The sequence below is a fragment of the Henckelia pumila genome, chromosome 1 (assembly GCF_033568475.1).
Source record: "Henckelia pumila isolate YLH828 chromosome 1, ASM3356847v2, whole genome shotgun sequence".
Classification (NCBI taxonomy): domain Eukaryota; kingdom Viridiplantae; phylum Streptophyta; class Magnoliopsida; order Lamiales; family Gesneriaceae; genus Henckelia; species Henckelia pumila.
Window position 1 is genome coordinate 109,140,571 of NC_133120.1, and position 8,550 is coordinate 109,149,120.

General features: G+C 34.7%; 1 pseudogene; it reads left to right on the forward strand.

Moving 5' to 3' along the window:
• The first annotated feature begins 5,158 nt into the window (after positions 1-5,158).
• LOC140872176 (high mobility group B protein 6-like) lies at positions 5,159-8,267 on the forward strand (annotated as a pseudogene).
• Positions 8,268-8,550: the final 283 nt, after the last annotated feature.

Sequence of the window (8,550 nt, forward strand, 5' to 3'; positions counted from 1 at the left end):
TAAAATAGGCAGTGTTGTCCTTTGTGTGGTAACACCACAGACAACACAGTGCAGCGGAAATTTAAAACGTAAATAAAACACAAGTAAATATTTTTTTACGAGTATAAAAACTCGTGCGGGTGCCTTAGGGCTAAATATTACTAGTAAACGTAAGATCAGTCTTACAAAGAAATCCTAGTAATTTTACGAAAAGTAACTAAATCCTAAATTTCTCGACAAGTTGAGAAATTAAACTTGCATCCTAAAATACAACAGAGTATAAAAGAAATTGGATGCAACTCTCGTAGCCTAAATTGAAGAGACAGAAAAGATCTTCAACAACACAGTTTCCACAGTGTTGTCTCTGATGTCTTCAACACGAATGGCAACATGGGGACATGCAACAACGATGGTTGCAAACCTTGATTCAGAGTTCTTTAAATTCTTCAACAGAATTCTTCAGAGTATGCACAGAGAATTGTACGTCTGAAGCTCTTTTTCATCTTGTGCGTGAAATCCCCTTTTATAGATTAGCATTCAAATCTTGAAGATTTTCTTAGATAGAGTCCTAAAAGAATAAGCAACTATCTTTTAGTAGGAAATAAAATCTATCAAATCTTGCAAATAAAATCTTGATAATATCGAATTATATTATATCAAATAATCACCTTATCAAGACATGATTTAAACTTGGCAAATATATCTTTAACATAATCGATATATATATATGATATTTACCATATATTTTATCTTGTCTAGAAAGCAAAATCTTATAATATCCAATTAATTAAGGGCCGAAAATATCAAGGAATAAAATTCCTTTCAAAACACACTTTGTTTTCTTGGCCTGGTATCTCATATCCCTAGGGCTGCTTCATGAAAATAGTCTCATCTAAATTGCCATGTAAGAATGCAGTTCTCACATCCTTTTGTTCCAGTTCCATATTCATTGTTGCTGTCAATGCCAACAGAATTATAATGGATGTATGCTTAACAACAGGTGAAAATACCTCATTAAAATCGATACCCTCTCTTTGAGTAAATCCTTTAGCTACTAATCTACCCTTGAATCTGGTATTTTCAATTCCTGGAATGCCTTGCTTTATTTTGAATATCCATTTGTTTCCTAATACCTTTCTATTTTTAGGTAGCTCCACCAATTTCCATGTATCATTCCTTTTGAGTGAACCAATCTCCTCAAGCATGGCTTGCATCCATTGTTGTTTGTGCTTGGAACTCATAGCTTCTTTATAGCTATTTGGTTCACTGTCACTCAAAGTTGCTGATACATTGAGAGCATATGATATCAAGTCGGCATATCCATATTTATCAGGCGGTTTGATAGTTCTTCTTACTCTGTCTTTTGCAAGATTTTAATCTTTCAAATCAGGATCACCTTTTGGGTGATCAATGGCATCTTCTTCTGTATTTCGAATCTGCTGTTTAGGCTCAGGATAATTTTCTTCATGTGACTCCACCATAATGTAATCATCCTTGCTAGAATGCTCATCCAGGATTGCTTCCTTTTTCAAGGGTGTGTCTGTTAACATATCATCTTCATTGAAAGTAATGTCCCTCTGATCACAGCCTAACCATGCCCATTTTCTGAAATCCAAACTCTATATCCTTTGGTTCCTTCTAGATATCCAAGGAATGTAGACTTCCTTGCTCTCGGTGCAAGTTTACCTTCATTCACATGTATATAGGCAGTGCATCCAAAAGATCTTAGTTCTTGGTAATATGATGGTTTCCCTGACCACACCTCAATGGGTGTTTTGAAATTCAATGTTGTTGAAGAACATCGATTAATGAGATAGCATGCTGTAGTGACAGCTTCTCCCCAAAACTTTGGGTCAAGTTTTGCATTTGAGAGCATGCATCTCACCTTTTCTAGAAAAGTCCTGTTCATTCTTTCAGCTAGCCCATTTTGCTGTGGGGTATGCCGTACAGTGAAGTGTCTAGCAATTCTTGCTTTTTTACATAGGTCAGTGAACTCATGGTTGAGGTATTCCAAACTATTATCTGTCCTTAGCCTCTTTATATTCTTGCTTGTCTGGTTTTCAACCAATGTTTTCCAATCAATGAACTTCTGTAAGGCCGCATTCTTGTGTTTCATTGTGTACAACCACACTTTCCTGGAATAATCATCTATGAATGTTATGAAGTATCTAGAGCCTCCATGTGTCTGATTTCTTGCAGGCCCCCATACATCTGAGTGTACATAATCCAATGTACCTTTGGTCCTATTCTTAGCTCTTTTGAATTTGACTCTAGTTTGCTTCCCTAGTACACAATGTTCACAAAAATCCAATTTGCTTATTTGGTCCTTACCAAAAGCTCCTTGCTTGTTTAACTCAACCATTCCCCTTTCACTGATGCGTCCTAGCCTAATATTTCATAGCTTGGTTCTATCTTTATTCTCTTCTGCACTTAGGGCACTTTGTTCAATACATGGTTTGTCTTCCAGCACATATAAACCATTATGTCTCAATCCTTTCATAACCAGCATCACACCCTCTGTGATGTTAAGGATTCCATCTTTGGCTCTGAATTCATACCCCTTCTGATCTAGCAAACCAAGTGATATTAAGTTTCGTTTCAATCCTGGTACAAACCTTACCTCAGATAGAGTTTTAACAGTACCATTGCTCAACTTAAGCTTGACAGATCCAATGCCCTCTATTTTACACGCCACATTATTTCCCATTAAAACTTTTCCACCTTCGATTTTAGTGAAGCTACTGAACCATTCTTTACATGGAGTCATGTGGAATGAGAATCCAGAGTCTAGAATCCATTCTTGCTCAGACTTATCAGTAGTCACTAGAAGAACATCAGCACTCTCATAGCCATCGTCAACTACTGCTACATCCCCTGATCCAGACTCTTTTTCTGTGTGTTTCATATTCCTCTCAGGGCAATCTTTTCTAAAATGCCCCTCTTTATTACAGGTGAAACATTTCCTGTGGAACTTGGTTCTTGACTTCGATCAAGACTTGTGCCTTGGTTTGAATTCCCTTTTATCTGATCTTCCCCTAACATAAAGTCCTTCACTCTGATCATTACCATGGACTCCAGCCCTCTTATTCAATTCTTTGGACATCAGTGCAGAGTGGACTTCCTCCAATGTCAGGGTCTCTTTACCATAGATCATGGTATCTTTCAGATTATCATATACATCATGAAGTGAACGCAGTAACAACAGCGCTTGATCCTCATCTTCAATTTTAATCTCTATGTTCTCAAGGTACAAAATGATTTATTGAAATCATCAATATGATTTTCAATCGACTTACCATTTGGCATCTTGAATGTATATAGCTTTTGTATGAGGAAAAGCCTATTCGCAAGAGATTTAGTCATGTAGATTCATTTTCAACCAGATCGCAGCAGTTGTGGTATCCTTAGAAATTTCACGCAGCACCTTGTCTCCAAGGCTCAAGATCAGGGCGCTATGAGCCTTCGCAAGGATTTCTTTCTTGTCAACTCCCTTAATTTTCTCACGCATAATGTCATCTCCTAGGAGCACGTCTTCTACTCCATTCTGGACCAACAATGCCCTCATCTTCAATCTCCATAAACTGAACTCATTCTTGCCCGTAAATTTCTCGATATCGAATCGCGTGGTGCTCATCTTCAAACGAGGCTCTGATGCCAGTTTGTTATGATCTAATCAACCTTCAATAGAATTAGTTCAAGATGATGACAATTTACGCAAGAACACAACAATATAGAAGTGTGCAATTGAAAGGAAATCAGAGAAAGAATACGCAAGATTATAGTGGTTCGGATTCAATAATAATCCTACATCCACTTGCCCAAGGCTCAAATTCACTATCACGAAAATGGAATCAAGAAGTGTATCATGTTTACAATCGTCTTCTATCTATCCTCTCTTTTTTTTGATCGCAAATGCACGTATATGTATAAGATACAAGGAACTTTCAAACACTCGCACTAACTCGATCTCTATATCATCGCAGTAGCTCTCATAGCATAGAATGATCGCATTCTCTGAGATCCGTGTGCATGCTCCAGTTATATCCTATCATAACTGATTTTTGGTTAGTTAAGTGGTTGTTGCAGCCCCTTTTATCCCATGCATCAACACTCCACAGCTTCTTGTTCACGCTCAAACTTTGAGCCAATCAACCGATAGAATGAAGTATGTAATCCAACTTAACAGGAGCAAATACACGGCCTAGCCATTTTAATTTGATCATAAAGGAGAAGAAGATGCTGGAGGTGGAGGCATGCATGCAGATTTCAGGAGCTTGACCAGACTCCTGACATGCATGGGCCGTTAATTCTGGAGAAAACACTGTGAAGAGGTAAAAACGTGTGCATACCTATGAATTTATATATATATATATACATATATATATACATATATATATTTCTAAATTAATATTTATGGAACTATATCCAACCAATTAATTAGGGATTTGATCGTGCATGGTTTTTTGTTAATCATGAATGATATTCTTTAAATTAACATGCCCGTGTAAGTTACAGACAATTAATTAAGACGCAAACACATGCATGTATATTAATCTTGGTTGATTTTTCTAACAATATTTTATTTCCATTTTGATCGACTTTAATTTTTAGACAACCTTAAATTTGTAGAATCTTGAGAGGAAAAAAAAAGTATTCATTGGTTGAAGCTCCGAAGAAAGTTAAGGGGGTAAGAGCAGGTGGCTACATATATATATATATACTTATGACTCAAAAAATTTTGCACAGAGCTTATGATTTTGAATCACTTCGTTATTCGGAATATGAGGATTTGTTAACATGCATTAAATTGGAGATGCTGCAGCAGCAATGGTGCTGTGACTTTCAAGTTTCAACTCTCGCGATAAGAAAATGGGATGGCTGTTTTGAATTTCATTTGCTAAAAATCTCACCAGTTTTTTCGCCATATGTACATGAACATACCAATCTACGTGTAAATGTTTTGATGAACTCGTGTATACAAAGGGTTGCATTTATAAATGAAACAATCTTTTTTCCATGGTAAAGATATAATTTTCCCATATTTTCCAGTTCCCACCTCTTAGATTGCAAGTGTCGAGGTAACCATACAATGGACAAATTTGGACTTTGAATTTCTTCAATTCAGGAAGCTAACTTTTAATTTAATTTATTTTCTATTATTTATTTATTTTTTATTTTAATATGGCTTGTGCCGGAATTGGATTTCAAAACTATGTCGAATTTCTTAGGGACAAAATGGAAGACGGTGAGTCGGTAACAACAGAAGAAAAGAGGCGTTATGAAGACACTTACCAAGCTGAGAAGGAATTTTACTTGAAAATCGTGGGAAACGAGAAGTGCCGGCATGAGGCGATGAAGCTCTTGGAGGAAGAACAAAAACAGAAGGCAACTAATGGAGTTTCTTGAACAATATCTCGAGTTTAAACAGGAAACTGAGGAGGAAAACAAGAAGAAATCAAGTAAATCCTCAAGATTCTCTTATATTCTTGTTTTTTTCTTTGTTTTAATATGATGTTGTTTTTCCTGATATATGAGTTTTTTTTTTGTTTTGACACGAAGGAGAGGGATCCTCCGAAACCAAAGAAACCATTGTCGGCATATTTCATCTTCGCGAATGATCGTCACGAAGCTTTGTTAAAAGAGAGCAAAAATGTTTTGGATGTAAGAATGACAAGGAAAAATTGCATTCCCTAGTTTGTAATATCTTACATTGTTTGATTTTCACAACCCTTGTCTTCTTTTAAGGTTACGAGAATCACTGGGAGGAATGGAAGAACATGAAGGAGAAACAAAGGGGACAATATGAAGAGGCAAAATTTGTGGATAGACTCCCATTATTATTCCTAAAAATCAAATTAAAATCTTTCTGGGATTTTGATTTCTGATTATGGTTTTACTTTCCAGATGGAATTGAAAACAAAGAACAGTATACACAAGAAATGGAACTGTACAAGCAGAAGAAAGAAGAAGAATCAAAAAATCTTGGAAAGAAAGAGGACATACTAATGAAGCTTCAGAAGAAAGAAGCGATGCAACTGCTCGAGAAAGAGAAAATAGAGAATCTGATTAAGGTTGTCTATAAATTTCAAACATTTCCTATTGTTAATTTTGGATTTCCAAAGAGTAAACCCAGTTTGTTTGTCGATTATACACATAAATCAAAGGCCAAATGTCAGAAAGAAAATGGTGAAAAGAATGTTGATCCTAACAAACCAGAGAAGCCAGCGTCTTCATTCCTACTCTTCAGGTCAGTTACGTTGGACTCACATTCGAGTCTCGAAGGAGATACAAAAGCAAAACCTTGATCATTAAATTTACATTCATTTTTAGGAATGAGGCGATGAAGAGATTGGCCGAAAAGCGGCCTGGAATCAACAAGTCCACTCTCGCGCTCTCATCTCAGTCAAATGGAAGGTACTCTAATAATTTATTGGAATTTTTCGTGTCAAGTATTTTGTGTATGTAGTAATTTTCAATTTTGATATAGTGTAGGATATGAGTGAGGATGAGAAGAAAGTTTGACACAATAAAGCTGGAAAAGCCAAGCATGGAAGTATACAAAAAAGAAATTGAAGAATACAACAAGAAAGTCTCTTTGTTAGAACCTCTTTGAGTTTGTGTGACTTTAGAAAAAAAATTTATCCTTTGTCATCTAAATTTGCTAAGATGTTATATATAATTCTCATTAACAATATTGCTAATACAATAATGCTAAAGATACATTCAATATCGTGTACATTGATATCTACATCTATTATACCGTTAGATTTTACTATTATATCGCTGATTTTGTATTCAATTAATTTATATAAGATTTGACAAATGAAATATTTTGTATTGAATTTTTTGTGATGTAAAAATTGATATACAAACATTAACGTACATGTAATATCACTTTTCTAATATTATTCGTGTTCTTCAAGCATTATTAGATATTATATATACTTCGTCTATAAAATTTCTCTTTTATGATTTGCCACGAGAAACGCGCGTGCATATCTCTAGTGTATATATATATATATATGTGTGTGTTAACATAAATGGTAACTACTCACAAAATGATTGATTAAAGAAAGAGAACAATTTTCCTATTAAGTTTAAAAAACTTTAATTTGTATATTAAATAGTATAATCTGAATACGAAGCCTTCGAGTATCAATCTGCCAATTGACGTACACGTACATCAAAGAACTATTATTCAATATTCTTTATAATATTTGAACAGAAAGAATTGAAAAGGAGAAACAATGCTTCAGCATCTGGTCTGGTTTTATGTGTTTGCCTAAATTATTAAAGAGAACGTCAAAGCATCATATATATATAACAATGCAAGCTTTTTATTATTAATGAAACAAGTAGAAAGTTTTTAATTAAAAATTAAACCATGGAGGTTTTTCGTCATGTTGCCTGGTTAATTTTAGTTATTCATCCAAAACTGTCCTTTAAGATATTTGAATCACATTCTTGTCAACCTGGAATGCCTTGGTAAGAACATCGATATATAGAAATCGATGGTTCGGACCCAAAAACAGCATTTCCAATTATGATCTCCCAGGGATTGTGACTACTCAACCCGGCAAATGGGACCGGGTTCGTTTTTCCGGTGAAGGCGACACTATGCGCACTAAATATATATGCACGTTATTTATTTTAATTTTAAGTTATTTGAATATTATTTAACATTATTATATGATTAAAACAACACAAACACTTGGATATGAAAATACAAATTCTCTTCTATATATATATATAATTAGCATGTTCGATAATTTATTCTTTATGAATAATATAATTACTAAAAAATCATATCGAAGAAGAATATATATTTAGGCTTTCAGACATCGTGCGTTACTTCGATAGCCAACCGAACACCATCGAGTTGCTCGGACATGTGGTATGTTGTGTAGGTCTCCCTTTTGACGGGTTTACCAACCCTGGTCGGACTTTTTGCTATTGGATTTACGTACTACACTCTTGTTAAGAGGTACGAGTCAGTGAAGGATGAGCTCAAGACTATTTGGGAAGAAAGCGATCAGAGCACAACTCATATTGAAGATCTTTTGTGGTCAAAAAAGATGAAGAAAACATTCAATGCGACGGAAGAGCCTTTGCTTTCAAAGTATGATATCCTGGGTTTTGCTGGTTTCTATCTCTTATTTGGGGTTTTGATGGCGATGTCACTCTTCATAGTTTGCATGCACCATCGCCACATCCACCCCTACCTAAATTTGATACGAGAAGTATCATTTGAAACTGATTTTGTGACACTCTCCTGTGCATTGGCATAGTATTAGTGTATTTTATTAGAATTTAAAGTTTGCATTGCGAGTGTATTAATTGAGTTTTACTGTTATTTTGGCATATTCAATGTATTTATTCTCAAAATTGAAGGAATATGAATTAGGTCAAGATTTTCATGTGAACGAATAATTCTATGGTGTTTTAACTTTTTATAATTAGGTTTTAAGCTTCGATGCCAGATCAATTACAACTTATCGGCCAAATTAGAATGGTTTAAATTGATATGAAATTAAATATTTTATATAATTAAAAAATTAATATATAATTTTA